The 22,040-nt window shown below is 35.4% G+C and overlaps 1 long non-coding RNA gene across 1 annotated transcript; it reads right to left on the bottom strand.

Moving 5' to 3' along the window:
• Positions 1–6,458: 6,458 nt before the first annotated feature.
• On the bottom strand, positions 6,459–11,006 carry LOC138066163 (uncharacterized). Its single transcript, XR_011139406.1, has 3 exons — positions 10,917–11,006; positions 10,105–10,189; positions 6,459–6,491 (listed from the first exon to the last, which is right to left on the bottom strand). It is a non-coding gene; the product is annotated as an uncharacterized lncRNA (long non-coding RNA).
• Positions 11,007–22,040: the final 11,034 nt, after the last annotated feature.

The following is a 22,040-nucleotide window of genomic DNA, read 5'->3' on the forward strand; positions in this document are numbered from 1 at the left end:
GAACAGGTTGTGGAATCAGACTTCAAGATAATTGCATGTCTTATCTAAAGTTCTCCTACCTAAATTGATACTTTATAGATGATTACTGAACTGTTCCTCCAAAGCCGCAAATCTGAATTAACCTAAAGTGCACGAAAGGTTTAGTGGCTCTCTATTAGAAGTTAATACAAGTAAAGAAGTTTAAAATCTCTTCAGTACAGAATCTGTTATCTTAATTATTTTTTTCTTATCAAAGTAAGCATAAAGTTTGCAAACAATATACCAAATATGCATATGGTATGTTATCCTCTCTTTCTTTCTACTTATCATTTTGCCTGGGAGAAATCAGGAAGAATGTTTTTACCAATCCCTCAGTTCACAGGATTACTATAACCCCCCTATTAAAATATTTTCTGTTATGAGGAAGTCCACTTGTTCTGACATTCAGTGACAGAAAATTCTCATCTCCCCAGGTCTAAGTGTGCTAACCTCAAACTAGGGCAATTTTAGATGAAGCAGATGAAATACTGAATTCCATTAACACTGCTGAAATTTTTAAAAGTAATACTTAAATGTACTTTAAAATCTTTTGCTTTCCCCTTTTTTTTAGGATATAATCCACATCCCATTGACTAAATAGGACCTTGGAGCGGAGTCACTTGTTTTTGCTGTTTTGCAAAGATAGAAAATAATCCAGAGGTGGGAAAGTATATAATAGTTGAAGTAATTATTTATAGGAATTATATGTTGCAGGGATGCTAGCAGTGGGAATGGAAATGCCTTCATAGCAATAGTTCCCTGTCTGTATAAAATATTACCCCTCCACATAAAGGAGTCTTGTTCGCATGAAATGCTGCTTTTCAATCCAACTTAACCTGCATCAGTTGTAAGCATCAGTTAAGTTAAAATGTAATGGGTGAATTATTTGCTGAAAAATGCATGGAGTCTAATATTAATTCAATATTATGTTACTGCAAGGAAGTTCTGTCTTTTCTGAAGATGTTTGTTTCTGTCATCATCTCTTTGCAGGACTCAGAGGTATGTTGTTAAAGTCACATGAAAATGTATCTTATTTCAAAGCTTTAAATCTTTTTAACACAACCATCAATTAGTGAAATTTTTAGCAATGACTAATTTTGACTGTCCAGTGGGTGCCAATTTCATTGGACCTCATTTTTTAAATGTAACACACTAGTCAACCCTACTCTCAGGCTAAAAGTTAATTGACACTTTTGAACAAGGTTAACCCTTCGTTTTAGCTCTCCACAAACGCTGTTTTATGTACCTTAATTTATTGCGATGAATGAAGGCACCCATCATCAACCCTCACATCTAGAACATATTTAGAAAGCATGTCTGTGGTAAGCCCATCTAACACACCAACCCCAAAAGCACTTACACAAACTCTCATCTTTCCATTCTTCTCCCCATGCAATTAAATCACTGCTGAAGGCAAAAGCAGTGCAGAGAACTTGGAAATATTGCCTTCCCTGCTCCTCAAAGGCCTTTAAGGCACCTTCTTATTTCTCTGCAAGCATTTTGATATTGCTACTCATAGCATGTTTGTGGAGAACAGATAAAAAGAGGCTGTTATTCCCACTCCTTCTGATGGGACATGACCAGAGAACGCTTAGCACGTTTGGTTGTTCTGAATAGCAGTGTAAGAGGAAAAGTCTATCATATGTGGACTGTGAAGTTCAATTCCGTTTTAATCCTTACTCAACTTCTGATATAAAGTCGCTATCTAGTCTTTTGCCTCGAGCACAAAAACTAACAATGTTGAGGGAGGACTTTAACACTTCATTCCAAAATGAACCCTGTCCAAGAACTGTTCAACAGATGTTATTTTCCTTGTAGTCCCTTCTCCATAGCCTTGTTAACATGAGAGATTGAATTTGTACCTCAGGGACTCCAACTTTATTACGGAACTACAGGCAAAGTTCTTTCTTTGATCAAATACAAAGATGACAAAGAAATACCCTAACTTATATCTGTATAGGGCAACATCAGAGAGCACAGCCGGCTAAAATGTTTAGTCATCTTAATCAAATTATACCCAGATGCGTATGAAAGAGAGATACTATCCTTAGTGTACTGCAGATGGGTTGCTGTTAACAGATGTATAGTGCATTGCTCAAGAAGCAGTAAAAGGGAAAAAGAGAAATAATAGTAGATATTAAATAAGCCTGCCTCAGAATATTATGATCATAACAGGTGATCTCCTCCACTCTCAAGCCTCAGAAGATGAGTTCTATTCACTGAAGTACAAGATTCAAGAACATTTAACTATGGGGTTGCAAGGCAGCTTTATCCTAGCTCTAAAATATTTCTTTCAGAACTACAGGAAGGAAGGTGTGTTGACTCAATGCTGGTCTTTGCTATCTGCAAACTATAATGTCCTCTACAGAAGCTCAGCTGAGCCAGGTGGCATATTGATAGGGAAGTCAAAGACCCCTCTATTTATTTCAAAATAATAAAAGATTGTGTCTGACTTTGCAGTGCATCCATTAACTGTTCTCAGTATTTACTTCCATTTCTGGACTTCTCATTTTCCACACTGTGTGTGCTACTTTGTAGCCTCTGGCAGGGCAACCCAAGCATGGACTAGCAAATAATCTTGGATTTAGGATTAGACTCAACATAGAGAGTGGAGATTAAACGGGTAGCACTGTTAGATTTAGACACCCCACAGCATTCTTGGGAACTGAGGAAGAGAGTAGCAATACTGTATTTAAAGAATCCCAGTGATGGTATTCCAAAGACTATTAAGAAGGGCAGATTAGAAATATTATGCTTGTACAAGACCTAAGGGAAGAGAAAAAATCCATGAATAAATTCACTGCTATCTACCGAGTGATCTGCAAATGTCAGCATTTGTAAACCATCCAAAAAGACCTCTTGCATCCTATGTAAATAAACCATCATAACTGTGCTCACGGTTGACAGGTAATGACTTTTTTCAGATACTCAGCACATATGTATTTCCAGGATTACAGAACGAACCATTCAAATCCTCTTCACAATCTATCAAGTTCGCCATCAGTTGCTCTGGATTTGTGTGTTGCCTGTGAAACTGCTACATTCTCTGAATGATGCCAACAGATAAACACAGAATGAAGCGTTGAAGGAGCATAAGCCTGTCCAGTTTTTCTAGAATTTTACTATCAGTATAATATTCTTGGCAATATTTCTTCTAAAAGGAATCAAAAGCAAAGCGATAATGAGAGAGAGAGTAAGCATCAAGAGAGTTCACTGAGTAAAATCTTAGCAGTTGCTAAAATGAAAAATGTTAACATTCTACTATCCAAAAGGAATAACCGATCAGTTCTATCAAAATAGGAACGTATATCTCTGACATAATTTCCAGCCAGGAAAATGGAAATCCACTATGTCTCTTTTTTTCTGCAGTAAAATCATATACGTTGCACAGAGGTTTAAGATATATCCTTGTTTGTTAAAAAATCTGGACATGCTGCACACACAGGTGCTTCCATCTCATCCATATTCAACCCTATTGGTAATAACGAAGTTGAAAAAAGCATCTGAAATTTTATCTAGATAAAGGTAATGTCAACTTGATTAACTCTCAGAAAACTTCTCTTATTAACTACTTCATAATCTACATAGAATATATAATAAGACATCTTTTTTCACTTGGCGTACTTCAACCTATGTTAAATATAACATGTTCCTTAGCCTGTAGACTACACTGCAGAGAGAATTTCCCTGATTCACTTATTCTAAGAGTCAGCAGTAGCACAGACTACAATTCCAGCTCATAAAGCAATGGTACTGGACCAGTTCCAATTACTAAAGAATGATTCCAAATTCTGATTTGTCATGTTGAGTAAAGAAACCAGTAAAGAAACCTTTACACATAAAAAAAAATCATATTAAATATACATACAGCACCTTTCATCAGAAACTTTCAATTTATTTTACATTTAGGTTTTTGATAAGTCTAAGGTACAGATAAGAATAATGTTATTTCGACCTAGTTTGATGAGTCATGTTAGCAGCACCAAAACTAGATTCCTACATATAAACTGTATTAAGTTTCCAGGCAGTAAGTTCTCTGTTGGACCTCTCTGTGTCCCAAATATTTGGCTATCCTGGAAAGTCAACCAAGCTCCACAAACCATTTGGTACCAGTTCCATCCTTGTAGGCTGGTTAGTTATTTTTGTAACAATAAACATCTTCTGAGGCTTGTAAAATTATTTCTCCAAATCCTGGCTGCACCCCAGCCATCTTAATTTCCTAAAGAGGAATTTACATAGGAGAACAAAAGAGTTATTTCCTTTATAGCACAGAAGCCAAGTGTCATTTCCTAGCTGAAAAGCAAAATCTTGTTTTACTGATTCACTGTTGAGTATAGCAAGGAAACAGCTGAATAAGTCCCCCCCCACACACACATTCAGCCCATCACAAACGCATACTGGTGGTGTTCCCTGCTAGAACAGGCACATTCTTATCACTGAGCATCTGTTTCCTTTTTTCCCAGACTTGTTTACCAGCTTTTTCATTGAGAAGCTTCCTTACAGAGGATTTTTTTTTTTTTTACTATCTCATTCATTCATGATGGAGCTACACCTCCCAGCTGCAGCTATTTTAATAGCTCTAGGAGTTAGGTATATAATTTTTGTGTGTGACTCATATCCTATCAAATAGTAAGCTAAAATGCAGTAAAAAACTTTTTCAGTCATCAGAGCTGTTTATAATGACAGTTAATTTAAAAAATATTCTGCTGAATGATGTTGCTTCATATTCTTTGGCGGAAAAAGAACAATGATAGAACTATTTTCAGCCTAAAAATAAAGAGATTATTTTAATAAACTATTAATAATCCACATGGACATGATTTGTGCTATTTTAACAAGTTAGTATGTAAGACTTTATTAAAGCAAAAAAGTCTGGATGAAAAAGGCTCACACTGGGTTTATAAAGGTTGGAATCAAATTGCTATTTCTAGGAGTTTCCATGGAAACTACAGTCCTAAGCAAACCTCTGTACAAAAAGAAGAGATTTTTTTGTTGTTGCTAAGCATTCTTGAGAAAATCCACGCTAGCATCATTATTATAGGTACCCAGACCAATAGACATGGTGGTTGAATAATATATAACACACAACCGTTGTGTTTTGTTGCAGAATATTTTAGAAATGAAAACTCAGGCATGTTTGTGACCTTAAGATTTGAAGCTGTACAGTTTTTAGATTCAGCATTACCATTATGTTTAAAGTGAATCAATGGTTAAAAGACAAAACTACTCTGAGCAAGCCTAAGAAGTTATCAAATTCTTACATTTAATACATATTTGATAATGTTTAATAAACAAGCACTTAATTGCAGATGAATGCACCACTTAAAGTATTGATCAAACAAATATTTTGAATGTGTGAGGATATCCAATTTGAAACTGCTACATGACAAAGTTTTCTATAACAATCTGAATTCACTTTAAGGTATCTCAACACTTTATTAAAAAAAAAAAAACCACACATATGCAGTTACTCGTAATGTTATTGACGGTAGTCTTCCATCCTCTAAGCTCTTGCTCACATTTGTATGTAGGAATTTATACATACTAAAGTTTTAGTTAGTTTTATTAGTCAGGAACAGATAAAAGTCTTTCCACAATAAAGGTGAAAAGTAGGTCAGGCTTTCTTTTCAAATCAAAACAGAAATTTTTTGAATAAAGTGATATATGTTCAGATTCCGGATGCTCTTTGATCACAATCCAATTCTGATCCTCTTTCTGTTTCTGTAGCCATCCAAGCAAGCCTTCATGTTTTCTGAAAATTCAGATAATTTCACAGGCTAGTCCTAAATATGGAGTGTTTAACATCGACAAGGAGTTTATGTGAGCCCGTAAGAGGGTTCACGTGAACTAGACGTACAAAACAAGAGTAGCCAAAACTGAATAACATGAGTTTATGTTTCCTTAACAGAACATTTCTCACCTATTTTTCTGAGATTTCTACATAGGTCTAGAGTTAGAAAAGAAAATATTATAGGTTTTTCATCCACTGTGTTTTGAAGATGAGACCTAAAATTCGTGTCTGTGTGCTCTACACCAGTTCCAGTGTTAGTCATCTAGAAATGACTTGCATTTCACTGAAATAATGACTTGTGACTGTGAATTAGCAGCATGATTCATTGTGATTATCGATATGATATCCTAAACTTATTGATTACAAGACTTTTTTATCTAAAGTAGCTATATGCTGTAGCAAAGCTTTTAATATTTAATTGAAAGCTCTATATTAATAAAAAATGATTTAATAAGTCACCAAATGCAAAATTCTACAATGATGCCTGTATTAATTATTTAGCAACCTCAGGAGTGTTAGTTTTAATAAATTAAAGTCAAGGACATCTGGTCAACATACTTACACAAACTAAAAATACAATTCTTTATATCAATGCAACAGTCTGGGCTTTTATATCTTACCATGAACAACTTCAGAATTTGCCGATGGCTTGCTCTTCAGAAATGCTACTTTTCTCAGGAGGCTAAAATAATGTTATAAAAGGGCAATTGTGAAACAGATTAGCAACAATTTAAATATATAGGCCTATATCTGTCCTCCTTCATATCTTGAAGAACTGATTAGTTTGCCAAAAACAATAAACAATAACCTTTTTTCCTTCTCCTCAGAGTTAGCTAGGCATCTGCTATGATTTTGGCTGCTAATAAACTCACTTAGAGACCACTTAGCTCTAGATGACCTTGAGATTTGTACTTTTAAATCCTGCCAAGAGGTTCCATATTCTATATAGCACACTTCGGACTTTTGCACTTCGGACTTTTGATATACCAACTCCTTTCAAATGAATTTCTGCATTCTCCCTTTTTGGAATCTATTTTCAAGCTACATATAGCCATATCCAGGGCAGTAGTCTAAGTGGCTGCATGTATCAGTTTTTTCTATATTATGCTGTTTCTTAACTCAATGAAAAAATGCATGAACATATTCAAGAAATGGAGGGTTGGTTTTGTTTACTTGTTTGTTTAAAAATCCACAGATAAAGTATCCATAAGTAGATGCTAGCTGGAAATTTGGATCTGGCTCTTCAATCAATGAAACAGTTGTCTTTAACCCTTCAGAACAGGTAGTTCTGGTAATCTGTACCACACACTTTAAAGATCTATTTTCTGAAGTATTGTTCATGCGTAATAAGCAAGGAGAATAGTTATTTAAGATTATTATTGGAAAGACAAAGACATTTTCCAGCAACAATAACGTATCCCAGAGTAAAGAACTTCCTGTTGTGTTGAGTATTCAAAAGCCCCTCACTACTTTAATCACTACCCTTCATTAGAATTAACTCAATTGTACAGATTCAATGGGCTTTGTGTTGCAATGTTTCTGCTAGATGTGTAGGTTTTTGTTGTCTTTTTTATTATTACTATTTTTTTGAAAAATAACTCAAGAATATAGTTTCAAGAGCTGAGTTTTCATTTCACGTAATTTGAAAAAAGTGTTCAAATTTGCTAAAGACTGGATCACCTAGTAGAATCTAGTGCTGCTTATAGATGCTAATAAGCATGGAGGTCTTTCAAAAAATCTGCCTACCTAGGAACCTAAGTGAGCATTAAAAACTTCAAAAATTTTTAAAATAATTTAGGAAGTAGCAGATGTTCATCTGCTATGGATGTCTCTCCATGCTTTCTCGCTATTTTTTTCTGATACTTACAGTAAACATATACCAGAATTGTGCATCTGGGAATACAGCAATCACCTGCTGAGCAAAAAGTGACCTTATCAGAAGGGTTTATTTTCAAAACTAATATGTGGAAAAAACATCAGGTCACAGAGTTCACTCAGATTTGAAAATGTAACCCTTTCAGGTCAGGGGAGGTTTTGCTCACAGAAGCCTATGAAATAAAAATGGCTACAGCCAGTGATTTTTTTTTTTTTAACAAAATATAAAATGGTATTGATTGCTTGACCCTGGTATGTCTTCCACCACAGCCTTGTCTCATAACCATCCAACTGCCTATCACAGTGAACATATTACATATTTAAATGAATCATGAATAGATTGCCAAGAGAAGGATGAGACAAATAGCTACAGTGACAGCAGCAGTGATTTACTTCATTACTCTGAAAATAAAGCAAATCAAAAATGAAAATGCTAAACTTTTCAGAAGTCTAGAACTTTAAAATGCCTATGCAATAATAGCTCATGGCTAAAAAGTTACCTACATAAGGATAGTCCCAGGATGCAGTTTCATCACTATATGATTGAATATTTAGGTTCAAAGGGCAGATGAAAACTTTGTCCTCCTCAAAGCCAGGGATAAAAGTACTTCAGAAGGGTAAGAATTTTTCATACATTGTCTGGCTGTGTAAATTAACAGGAACTTATGTCAGTTCTTCAGATTTTAAAGTGCCAGTCAGCATTTTCCCCCTCTTACCCAGTATCTCCTGGGACATGAAATGACAAAAAAAAGTCTGAGATTTATTTCTCAGATTTTATTTCAAATTCTTGTGACTGTAATTCACTTGTTTATAGTATTTTTATTTCATATTCTGCCTATGATGGTGAGTCTCTGTGGACCAAAAACCTAACGCCATCCTTCTGAATCATAATGCATCTAAGGTGTTTACTAGGAAGGGACGAGCCTGCTACAGGTTATATCTTAAACTAGGTTCAGACACACTTAATAAATAATGAAAGGGAATGGAAACAGGTCCATGTGACACAGCCTGTGGTCACTTGCTTCTTTTTTGCCCTCGCTGGAGTAATATAAGAACAGTCTCAGCAGAACTTATAGAACAGTCTTTGTTTGGGAGCGGAAGGTGCTTAGCTATTTACTCTCCAATAATTTCAGGTTGCAAAAGCTGAGAAATGGGTTTTAATGAGTCACTGTAAAAAATTTGATAGTTTAGCTCCTGTCCACTGGATTTCGGAACACTGATATGGAAGACAGGGATAAATCAGTGCTTTAAGTGCAATTTCCAATTGTGGTATACTTTTTCTAATGGGACCTGGTCATTGCTAATAATTGTGATTGATTTACCCATTAACTTTACTATAGATATTAGCTCTGCTCTGCTAACAACAAAAAAGAAAAATACACTCTATCTAAAACATTGAACAATAAAGTTAGCTTTTCCTTTCAGCCAGTTAGGTTTCCATAATTTCCATTACATTTGACTGAAATCAACATTTGCTTTAAAGTGAAATGTACTACAGTCAGTAAGCAGAACTTATATTAGTTTACAGGCATTTTTCTAATTATAATAGATAGCCGCATTGCAGTAGTCTGGAATGTATAAACAGTTCTGCATTTATCTTTGGTTTCATAATGTCTTTTCATAAAATATGGGGAGGTGTAATATCATTTATACATTATTCTTAATCATTAAAGACAAACTGATTGTGCATGCTTATCTCCTGTTGACTTCACTGGCATTATTGCAAGTTATAGTAATGATAAAGTGCACCACTACTCAGGCAATCAGTGGACAGAGTAGTTGACTAACCGATAAGTTTTGTGCTTCTTGCAAAATTAGTAAATTGGTGGGTCTGGCTTCAGTTTTTCAGCCCTGATTTCCCAGGAAAACTCTTATAGGTAAAACATAGATTGGCCATTCTCTCTTGGCAAGAAAGCTTTGGAATTTACTGAAAAGAAGAAAGAAATATTTGAATCCTGATCCCCTTGGGTTATATTTAGTCCATATTTATATCGACTTCAAAAAAATTAGGATCTCACCTAGTCTTTGTGGACTACATGACTAATGTTTAATGCTTTATAGTTCTATACCGTAAGCATAGCAAGGTCAATCAGGTTTGAACACGTCACAGTGGCATGTTTTGCACACCATGTAATTTTGGCAGGTCCAAAGGCAAAAATACTGTTTTATTCTGTGTTCTGTGTCTGACCTATTGCCTAAGCTCTATTGTTCTAAGCATGAGCAACAAATCCAATAAATGACTCTGTGTGTTTAGATCAATTACAACACACGCACAGAGTACAACACATTTGGGATAGACTCACTTTGCGTGAACAATAGGATTTGTCTGCAGACACAACAGTCATTCATCCAGAAAACCGTTAAATCACAACACAGAACAGTAGGGTAGCAGATTTTTACAAAAGGTGGTGGCTTCCTACCAAAATGAGGATGGTAGTGGATCTGGGTTGGTAGCTGTGGTTTTCAAAAGAATTTAGTGGCTTCTTCATAATAGAGAAAGTTTGCCTGTGGAAAACAAGTCATTAACAAACAAAGCAACAAAACAGCCCATTGTGTAACCAAGTTTTTTTTGTTTTTTTTTTCCCCCAGATACATTACGCTAATTTCATACTATGTACTTAGGATGCTGAATGGCAAAACTGAGCTATAATATCCATGCACTGGGCTTTATAATAAATGTACTGAGCACTGACAAGTCAGATTATGAAAATCTCTACAGGAAGACAATGGTATCTAAGTTATGAGAGTAGTAGTAGTCAAATGTAGTTGCAAGTAGTACATCAAATGTATGTTGCTAAGATAGGAATATTCAATAATACTACTGCTATTCAAGGAAACTGTATAGCAAACACTTTGTATTTGCAAATTGAAAGTGAGTCTTCTGAGGAGGTAACAGATAAAAAGGAAGTAGCTGTTTTGCAAATTAGAGACTTACACTGTAGAAAAACCTGAAGATGAAAACAGAGATAAAAACTGAGCCTCTTATGTATTGCTATCCATTATGACAGGGTTTAACACTCTAAATTATGTTAAATGGGAATCTGGGAAGTGTAAAGCTGTAACAAGCTTTAATTTGCCACTCCTAAATTCCAGCAGTTACTGTGGTTCATATCGTCAAATATGTACAATTTTTCTCTAATTTTTTTTTTCTAATCTTGGCGTACTATCTGACAAATCTTCCAAAAGTATTTAAGATTTTAAAAAACAATAAAAAATAAATAAATGCTTTTACCTCCAAAAGAGTGATCCTATAGTACCACAGATATGTCTCAGAAGTAACAGTCCATTGCATTTTGCCAAGAAATTTCTAATTGTAGAGGCTAAGGATGACAGACAGAATTATGAAGTGAGAATCTAATTCAGGAGGAAATTACCATTTGCAGAAATGTTCATATATTCCAGGAATTAAACCTGTTTTGTAGAAGTAACAGATAATTTATCAAATATATCATAAAGCTGATCTAGCACAGTTAAATTGGCAAACAGTAAGTGAAAGCAGAGCTCCGAAACTTCTGACTGGTGTAGAGACTTTCTCTGATCTTGTAATATCTGATAAATATCTTTTAGATTATATTGATAAGTGGATTGCAATTTAACTTGACTTTACTAGCTATAAAACGCAGGAAAAATTAAAATTCCCAGAAAAAAAAAAAACTTTGGAAGGGAATAAGGTAGAGGAGATGATGTATTCTAGACTATACATTTGATAAGTAATTTAAAATACAAGAAAGTCATAATTCAAAATATGAAATAATAGCTTTTCATCTATCATATTTTTATAAAATAGCAATTTTCAGAATATTTTCTTTTCTTGAAACAAGGTTCCTTAAACATTAAATAAATACATTTCCATAGCTACACATAATAAACCTACTAAGTGAGTGAACGCATCTATTAGGTTATTTTTCCTTCTGTATTAAAATATAATAGTTTACACCATAAACTCTTCTATTTCAGAGGCTTCCCTTGAATAGTTTTACTCTAGTTCTCTCTGGGCTGATTATTGTCTTAGATGTTTGCTTTCTTAAGAATATCAATAGAAAAGTTAAGTTTCCTACATTTATGTAGAATATAAAAAGCTTTTTGGGAGATTCTAACCTGCCCTAGAAGACACTGTTGTTTAATTTATCTCAGGAAAAGGTTTAGAGAAGGATTAGAAGATAAAAATATTCTAGGGTAAATAGTAATGAATGCTCTATCCAGGGTAAACTGATCATGCATTTTAACACCGATTAAATATTTTAATATTTCAGTTCTCAAGCTAGATAACAAAATATCTCAGGAAAGAAACTTTTCTCTAAAAATATAATTGGTGTATTCTGGGAAAACATATGTAACGGATGATCATTCACAAAAAGCATAAGTGAATGAAACATACTCTATCACTTAAAAGAACCTCTCCTATTCTAATTTTATCTGAAATTACTGAGTCTGATTTTTCAAAATTGCTTTGCCACACTTTTAGATCATTTTAATTTTATTTTTTCCATAACGTACAGCTAACATAAGATCTGCTTCCATCTTTATTATAGTCACAGTACCCTCCTTCCTCACCTCTAAGGTGTCTTTTGTTGTATTTTCAAGAGGAGAACTAAGCTACGTACTTAAATCAAATTTAAAAAGAATGCCACAATATATGCTGAATAGAATGCAACAAGTTGAGCCAGTCTGCATGTTAATGTCCTATTCAAAAGTAGTTACTCTTTAGATTCTGCAAAAGTTTTATTTCATTACTCTAACAAACAGGTGTTGAAGAAGTCCTATTATTATTAACTACTAGCTCTGGATTACAGACAGTGAGTTGAAAAGTACTGAAATTTACTGAATTTCTAGAAGTCATCAGATTTGGATATGTTCTTATTACCAGAGAAAATTAAAGAGCAAGTTAGAAAATCAAGAATAAGTCTCTTCAGTATCTCCACTTTCATAAACTGATGATAATTCTTTAGTACATCTAAACTGAGGACTCCAGACATACAGACATCTAAAGCCCATCAAATTTATCATTTTTATCCTTGTACCTTGGGCAGTTTTGTAAAATCCTAGCTTTATTCTGCAGTTCAGAAGCAGGAACAAGAACAGTTCTGTGGGAAACCTATGAGAACAGGGTGACAAAACAAGGTAAAAAGAGTCATAAAATACAATGTTGCCAAAAATTCCATAGTCTCGGCTACTTAAAACAACACACAGTCATCATGCTGTAAGCTGTATCTTATAGTATTGTATTTGTAGTCGTATACTAAACACAGGTTGTGTAGTGGGAGGGGAGCGGATAAGCAACCAGTCCAGCTGGCTTGACTGCAAACATTGAGACAATGGCCATGACACTAAATTAAGGAGCAGTGCTAATCATCCCATGTGTAGGTGTCCAGAAAGAGGGCTCTCCCCCAGATTCCTCATAAGTCTGATAGCAGCAGTAATGCCAAGGATTCCCAAAGCTTTGGACGAGCACCATTTCATGAGCGGTTTCTTTCCAAAAGAATTGAGCTACACACATATTAAGTGTATCAGGCAGCAGTGGAGACAACGGAGTTGAATGATACTTTCACTTGAGTTTCATCGAGGGTAAGAAAACCTTTAGAAAGAATAGTTTAAGGCAAAGATGCTAACCCTGAAATTCTGAAAGGCAGTATTCCCCCGGCACAGTCAGAATGGTTTGCTGGTCTTTCTACATGGCAATTTTGGAGAGACTGAAATATTTTAACATAGAACTGGGACTTACTTGAAAATAAATAGGAGCCATTTATGAACAATATTGCAGTGGGTCAGATTAATGTGATAGCTGTTATATAGCTGTCGTATAACTGTTTATAAACATCGACCCTTTTTCTGTCTTTATTGCTATTCATTTTTCTCATCAATTCCCCGCACATTTGTAGCTGATGTTGGGTTTGTTTGTTTGTTTGTTGTTTTGTTTTTCTTTTTTTAAGGTAGAATTAATTAATTAGTTGTGCAGTTTTCCATAGACTGTATACAGACTGAACCTTTCCCAAGATCTGATAGTTCAGAAGGCTGAGGGCAGTCTGGACTTGAACAGAGTTCAGGCACCTTCTCCAGGTGTCAGTCCAATTCTTCATCCACTATCCCTTGAGGAAGAAGTCTGAAGATCATACTGGATTAATGCTGACTTTCTCAGTTTTACCTTAAATAAACTTTCCTCAGAGTTCATTCTGTAAATGATATAGAAAAGCAGATAGGCAATATAGTTATACACACAGGAATTTCAAGAATGTCAGAATTTCAAGCCATTACCCTTTAGTTTTCATTTACAGGACAAAAGAGTAACAATAAATGTAAAATAATACACACGCTAGTCATAGTAATTCTTGCAGCTTACTCAGGCTTCCCTCTCAGCTCAGGAAAAAAGATACAATTTCATCAAACTTCTCCAAATATTTCTCCTTCTCATTTGATAAAAATAGAGTAGGAAAACCTCAGTCTGTCCCCTTTGTTTTTAAGTTTTCAGCCTCCTCTGCCAGATGACTTTGTACAGCCTCAATCAGGAACCAACAGAATGCTACCGGGTAATTTTGCGGTAAGACGTTTTTCTGGTAAATCAATTCCCTTTCTTATACGTCTACCTCTGGAGCAACTGCATTTCTTTTGTTTGCTCTTTGCAACCCTCCTTTGGGACTTTCAGCCCAAAATGGAGATTAAAAAAATACACCATCTAACTAAACCCAAACTAAAGTTTGCCTTACAAAGTAGTTTGCTGGCCAGCAAAGATAAACATAGAATACATTTTCTTAATTTTATTAATCTACTTGTAAATGATCAAAATCTGCTTATTAAATTTTAGAAGACTAGGGTTTTTTTGTATCTAATCTAAGCTGTCATCAAAACTCGGTATATAAAGAGACGTTTCAAAAAGATTACATCAACTGTATAAAACTGAGATGAATGATTTGCTGAGGACGTTGGTCTCTCCATTGACTGCAGAAAAAGAGATAACACTGACCTATAAAACCTAATCTGGATATGTGAAAGGTTTCGTTTTAGCTTATTTTTCATTTTGGAAAAGAAGTAGCAAAGTTGCTGACTTTACAGCTTTGATTTTTAAATATACATTTTGCAATTTTTAAACCAGAAATGTTGTGTTCTCTGACAGTGACTTCAAGAAGCTTTTTACTGTTAATATTAGACTTATGAAAAATATTGAATGTTGCATGAAAAGTGTTTCTATCGCAGGAAGAAAATTTCAAAGTCTCAGAAATGATCATAGGATGGGAAATCATTTAATGCCAGAAATACTAATTAGGGTGTGGAATGTAATCTGCATTAGTGATTGTTTAACTGATTTGAGCCAGTCCCTACATGGGAATGTAATATGGATCAGAGGAGTGCAAATATTCTAGTTTTATGTTGTGTTCCCCAAGGATATAATGCCGTTCCCTACTAAGGATGGCATGGCTTCCCATGAAAATTGCTTTCCGTGGCATGGCATCCCACTCAAACTGTTTCAGGCTAGCAAAAGCGGTGCAGGTGTCGCCAGAGAGTTTTGGGAGGGCTTGTGGATGGGCACAGAGGAATTTCTCCCGGTGAATTTGTCTGCTGCTCAGCCTTACTCATATCCCTCCCTATCCCTCTGCCTCAGCTAATTTACAAGCTAGACCTACACACAGAAAATACATTCTGCTAAAAAGTGTGAATAAAGATGTGGTTTCAATACATCCTCATCACAATATAGGCCATCATTTATTTACATTGAAAGAAAGGATTGTAGTGATGTGGCTAGTAAGTAGCAAGTGGACTTTTTATATGAAGCTATTACCTGTTGACGATTTTACTATACTATTTTCCTTTTTAATCAAGACAGATTGAATGTTTAGACTTCATTTATTTTAATGGATATCTGTAGGGAGGTTCCCAGTGGACTGTTAGACCAAAGACGGTACAAAACACCACTGCTACTTAATTGAAACAGTATTAGCAAACATTACATTTAATTGCCCGGTGCAAAGGGGTTAACTGGTGTTTACCCAGGTGTTAGAGTCAGGGTTCTGGCATTGTATTACAGAAGTAAAAGATTCAAAGATAGAAGCAAGGAAAAGCTGAAAGCTGCTGAAGAACATTTTCATTCTTGTAGTTTGAAACTACCGTCTTCAAGTTTTTGTTTTGTTTTGTTTTTTGAGGTGGGCTGAACTGTAATTTTGGATATTGTTGGCAGGTGACATATTGATTTGCTAATTAATGTTATTCAGAATAGTCACTGAAGGCAATTAGGAACCACTTTTCCTACACTAGTGCAATGAGTGTATCTGCTTGTGTCATGAGTAAAATGAAATGCCAGGCTGTGGTATTAGTAGAATATAGCCAACTAGTAGCTAAGACAAATATTACCTACAGGCTACGATCATAGTAATATGGTCCATAGAAAGACAGTCAATAAATAATATTCCACTGTCTTCATGTATTTAAAATAATAATGAATGTATATAAAGTCAACTGGCAGTGAAATAGGATCTGACATTCTGTATATCTATTCAAACAGGACATCAGATTGGTGATTATTCTATTTTGAAACTTATTTGTTACTTCTAATTTTGAGCTTCTCTGAAAGTTACAAAGATATCTCATGTCAGTTTCTTTAAAGCTTTCAAGATACCATCAGCTTATAACTACAGCAGAGCAAAATCACTGTCCTTACTCTAGCAAACTTCTTATATATCAATGAGAATTATCTAAACAAGGACTGCAATGTGCAGCATGCAGGAAACCATACACTTCTGTGAATGTGAGGGCAGATTAATTACTGTGCTGAACAATGTTAAGTTAAGAAATGAGATTTTGAAAAATTAATGCTATGATCTGTGATGTAAACCTATGCTCCTTTGCATAGTTTTGTAAATGATCATTAGGCCTGCTATCTGTTTCAGGACTTCTAATTTTGGCTGAGAGACAGAGGCAAAATTAGAAGGCATATAGGAAATAAAACAATTCCACTAAATTTTCCTTTTTTTTTTTTTTGGTAAAATAACTATGAATTGCAATGAAGGAAGAAAGAATTTCTTAACTCTCTTCTTATTCAAAAACTTAGAGTTGAAAAATTGTCCTTTAGCATTTTCCCACAAACATATGAAGTAAACTAATCCTTACTGGACTGACTACACATGCTGCAGTGGTACCAAAGAATAATAATCCACTAGCACTGAAACATCAATCTGAGATACAGGAGAAGCAGACATTTGCTCCTAAAATTCATACATAACCTTCAACAAGGTGCTAAGACTGTGTGTATGCTGTACAAAAAAGTGCCTTACTTAGATTTCTCAAAATATGTCTAAGTACGGAAGGTAGTTCTGTCACTGGAGCGTCCTAAGCTCCCTTCTGCTCTCTGCAGGAAGCTTCTTAGCACTGAAAAATTTCTCCTGTGGCAAGTGCTGACGACATGGTGTCTCTGCCCCAGCTATCTACCTGAGAAAGTACAGTGCTTCTTTATCTCGTAGATAGGCATGGTTCACACTGCGAGGTTCTGAAATACGTTTGAAGCAAGAAAGAGGAAGAATGGGAAGGTCAATGCATTAGATATTGCCCTTCAATATCCGTTCCACTCTGTTTCTATTCCATGGAATCCATTTTCTGCCAATGAAAATTAGATAAGTGGACTAATGTATTCAGTTGTACTATTCCCCTCAATGTGATTGTCAGTAGCTGATCTGTGCTAGTGCAACTGCGATGAAGACCTCGGTTTTGCCACGTGCTTTGCATTTTACTTGCAACAGTGTTATCCTCCTGAGCATCACACGATTGTTCCTGATTTGCATTACTGCGACTTAGAGGAGAATTTAAAGTCCTCTGCACTCCCTTTGCTGTATTTGCTGAGAGCATAATTTCTACTGAGGAGAAAAATAAAAAGAAACAAAGGAATAGATTTTCAATTCATAATAGTTTTTGCTGATTTTTCTCTTGCTACTTCTCTCTAATTTGTACCCTCCGTGTGTCTCAGGATGTTTGTATAACTTACAGGACAAGTTGGCGGGCTTAGAGTTTACTTAAAGATTACTATTTAAGCTATTGCTTTAAAGTTTTATTCATAATGTATTATGTTTTCCATTTTATGTAGTGCATTTCTTTTGTGAACTTTGCTAAAAGTACATTTAGAGGAGAGCAAAAAAATATGGTAAAATTTGTAAAAAAAAAAAAAGTATTTTGCAAGTGCTGGTGTATATATATATATGTAAGTAATTTCATTACTAAAAATAGCTTCTCAATCTGCAAGCTCTCATTTGATGTAAATCTGGTTTTCTTTATCTGTAGCAGCAGAAGGTTTGGGCCAAATATACTGATGACTCTAAAGCAAACATAGCTCATGACAAGTGAAATTACACAATTTTTTATTTTTTTCTTATTGTTTCCAGCATTTTTTGAAGTAGAAGCAGGAAAACAAACGCATGTTTCTTGTATAGAATTAATCATAGAATAAAGTTGGGTAGAATAAGAAGGATTTACAATATTTCTAGCTCAGTTCCAGTAAATAACCAATGTATTTCAGCTGGTCAGTCCTCCACGGTACGTTCTCTGTATGCAAACGTGTACTAAAATACTTCCATTTTTATTTGTCCTTCTTGTGTTAAATCACAAAAAAGATTGTCACAGTGGGGGCAGGGGAGGGTGAGGAGGAGGGGAAGGGAAGGAAAAGGTCTCAGGAATCATCTTTTGGCTAGAGAAAAGAGCAAAGTGCTGCAAGCCGGTAGAGCCCCTGCTGAGTGTGGCCAGGGCTGAGTCAGCTGATGCCTTCTTCATCATCCTTTGACATAGCTAGGAACAGGAAGGCTAAAAGCAGAACCTCACTGAAAATGGAAACCTATCTATAAACAAAGCTTTAATCATGAGTAAACAGAATGAAACCATCTTCTTAGGGAATTTCATTCCAGCTGTGCTGCATTTGCACAAAGAAGCAAAATCCAAGATGATGAGCAAATCTGTCAAAAATAAAAAAAAAAGAGAGAGAGAGAGAGAGAAGTGAATTTGATGTGATCCTTCACTTCAGTAGTCCTTATAAAGGCCTACCTGTATTTCTAGTGGCCAATTTGACTTACTAAAAACAACAATTAAATGTCTTTCACCTCCTATTTAGGATAAATCATGTGTTCTATTTGTCTAACATTGCCAAGGCACCATAATTATGACTGTGAAATTATTTTTGACGCTTAAAATATGAGTCATCTTACTGAAAGTGAATTTATTAGCTCTTCTATATGAAGTTTGCTAAAGAGAAAAATATATAGTGGTTATTACAGATTTGTCAGGAGAGAACAGCTAGGTGATGTGGTGGTGATGCAGCTGGAGTTGATCAATTTTTTTGAACCATTTGAATGATTGTTGCCTAAATTTGGAGTACACTTAAGGCCTTGTAGCAATAAAACCACTTGGGCCAAATAGGGGCTTGTGAAATTTCCAGCCAAGAGGTCACCCACCCACTCACTCCACAGAATCGCACTGTGCAAGGCTGGCTTTTTTTGAGCTAGTTCAGAAAGCAAAAGCAGACAGCCACTACAAAGAATTGTATTGCATGGGGCATTGATTCTTAGCTTGGCTAGTCTGGGAAGATACTAAAAGGGACAGATACCTTCAGTTCTTAAATCTGGTGCTCCACATCCTCCTCCTCTCTTGTAAAACACATATAGCCCTTTCATCCATCCTTTTGGTTTATGAAATCTCAAGGATTTACTTCAAAGAATTTCACGGATTTATTGCAAAGAACAGTGAAGAATCTAGAAAAATGCAAATATCCCTAACACTAGGGACTGTTCCCTAATTCTGCCAAATCCAGCAACTGCACATCTAAAACGTTTTAGGAAACCCTATCCAAAGCAGAAAATAGTCTCTCCAATTCAGCAACCTTGGATCTTTTTAACTTTTAAGGTAAGTAAGTAAAGCATCAAAACAATATAATCATCAGGTAGGTCACCTTAGTCCACTGGCATAATGAATGAATTGAGGGCAAATTTTGGCTGGACCAATATGCCTTGGGCCAGCTACCCAAGAACTTAAGTACTGTGAGTTTTTCTCATCTGACAACATTCACTGATCAACTAAGGACAGTGTAAGTAAAAATATTTAAATAAAGTAATGAATAAAATCCAGTTACAGGAGTACAATGTAACTGATGGAACCTGTTAGAAAGCAACAGAACACTAGACTTTATGTTATAGTCACAGAATCACAGAATGGTTGAGGTTGGGAGGGACCTCTGGAGATCATCTAGTCCAACCCCCCTCCTCAAGCAGGGTCCTCTAGAGTATATTTCCCAGGATCATGTCCAGGCAGTTTTTGAATATCTCCAGCGAAGGAGACTCCACAATCTCTCAACAGATATCTTTGGAGAGGGGGGAAGCCATCTCAGTATTGCGATGACAGCAGGAAAATCACTGCCTAAATAAAGTCAGTAACAAAGGTAGAAGTATTGTAACCAGTATGTCAACAACTATGCACAAGAAGAGACTCTGGGATTGCTAGTATTAAATGCAGGGATATCTAGTGAGAAGTTAACTAGTTAGTTAGGAGCAGGAAGTTTTGTATATTTATCCTCTGTGTGAACATTGCTCACAGTTGCAAGTGTATCTTAAATTTTCCAAAGAGATTAACTCTGATCTTCATTATGAGCCCCACTCCAATAATTGTTGAAAAAAATACCTCATGTTCAGAGCTAGAGTAGATTCTGTTTTCTTGCTTTTGAGAGTATGTTACTTCAAAAAATGTCCCATTCAGAGGACAACTGATCAGGAAAAGCAACACAAGAGCAGCTGGGAAGCAGAATCTGAGTGGAGAAGCATGGACACAACTCTGACAAGACTTTTGATGACCTAGCACATTTAACTATTATATGTAGGAAATAAACAAGTCTGACTAAGATATTTACATGTTAGAATTTTTTTTCATATCGCTCAGGTGTGGGTTTACAGGTTAAATGACAGTAAACACCCACTGCAGTTGCAATAACTGTAGTTGCATGCTCTTTCTGCATTATATGATATTGCAATTGAACAGCCTTTCTTTTAGTCACGGACTGAGTTTGCCCTTTTATCTGAAAGCACAGTTACGGTGTCATCCTTCCTAACAATAATATTGTCAGAAATACCTATTTCAGCAGCAATAGAAACTTGGCTCTCAAAAGATTTAAGTAGAGTTCTATTGATCTGAAATACATATTTATAAATATTCTCACTCCCTGACTGATTTAGGGAATGAACTTTTAAATAAAGTGGCCCCACATCACTGACACACTTCATTTAAAACAGGAAAAGGAAAGCAAGTGAGGTGCTACCTTTTTTTACATTGAGCTATCTCAAAAGGTGGATTTAGTTTTCCCAATCTAAACTAATATTGTGATACCTTTACGCTACATCAGTCAAACTTCTGGTAAAAGTCATGTCTACACAAAGTATGAGGTTGGGTAACAATAGCTGTATGATATGTAGTAAATCTTTTGCTTCCTAGCAGAGGTCTAAGCTCTGTCTATTGTGAGAACAAATGTATAAAAAAGAATACACACGCTTTCTACAGTATGTCAAAAGTAAATGAAATGAACTCTTATCTACATCTCTGAGCAAGACTGTCAGATAATACTTATTTCAAACTGGACAAGAAAGCAAGAAAGCAAGACTCTGCTTCATAAATCTCTAGCCGCCTGAAAAGGACTGGTGCCTAATAAAATCTACAAAAAAAGTGTGACTACCAGGAAATCGTGTACCCAGAGTCATTCCCTCCTACAGCCTTACAACGGCACAGCTTTCAAGGCAGGTGACCTCTCAAAGCAAGTCCAAGTTTGTAAATTTAAACAAGAAAAGACTTAAGCTAAGTCCTTACAAACGATTGCAGAATAGGTCATTATCATCCTCAAAGGGATCTTTGTACTGCAGCTGTGAGCATTAATTCTGTGTTAAACCTCTCGGACCAAAATTTTCTCTGGTGTAACTCCACTGAAGTTAATGCAAAACTGGGAAAAATTTATACCTAATGAGAAAAAACTAGTGAATTTCTAGACAAAATCTGTGCCTAGGAAGAGCAAAGGCTAGTAGTATGTACAAGCAGTCTAGAATAAAATGAATCCCAGGGATGTTTCCCTCGCTACAAAAAATATCACATCCCAAGGTAAACCTCAGATGAAATCAAAACTTACAAGGCACGAAAGCGTATAACCTGTCACCCTTTCTTGCCTTCTTGTCATATATTTATGAGTTATGAATAGTATTCTTTTCTATTTTGAAAAGAAAAATCAAAATTTTTAGTTGGTCCTTTATAAATGAATTATTTTATACTAAATGAGCTTTTATAAATCTCGACTGATTTGACTTTCCTCTTGGAGTGTGTTTTTTTTTTTTTTTTCTCATAATTGTGTATATTCATTGCTTCC

Source organism: Struthio camelus, chromosome 2 (genome assembly GCF_040807025.1).
Source record: "Struthio camelus isolate bStrCam1 chromosome 2, bStrCam1.hap1, whole genome shotgun sequence".
Lineage (NCBI taxonomy): Eukaryota > Metazoa > Chordata > Aves > Struthioniformes > Struthionidae > Struthio > Struthio camelus.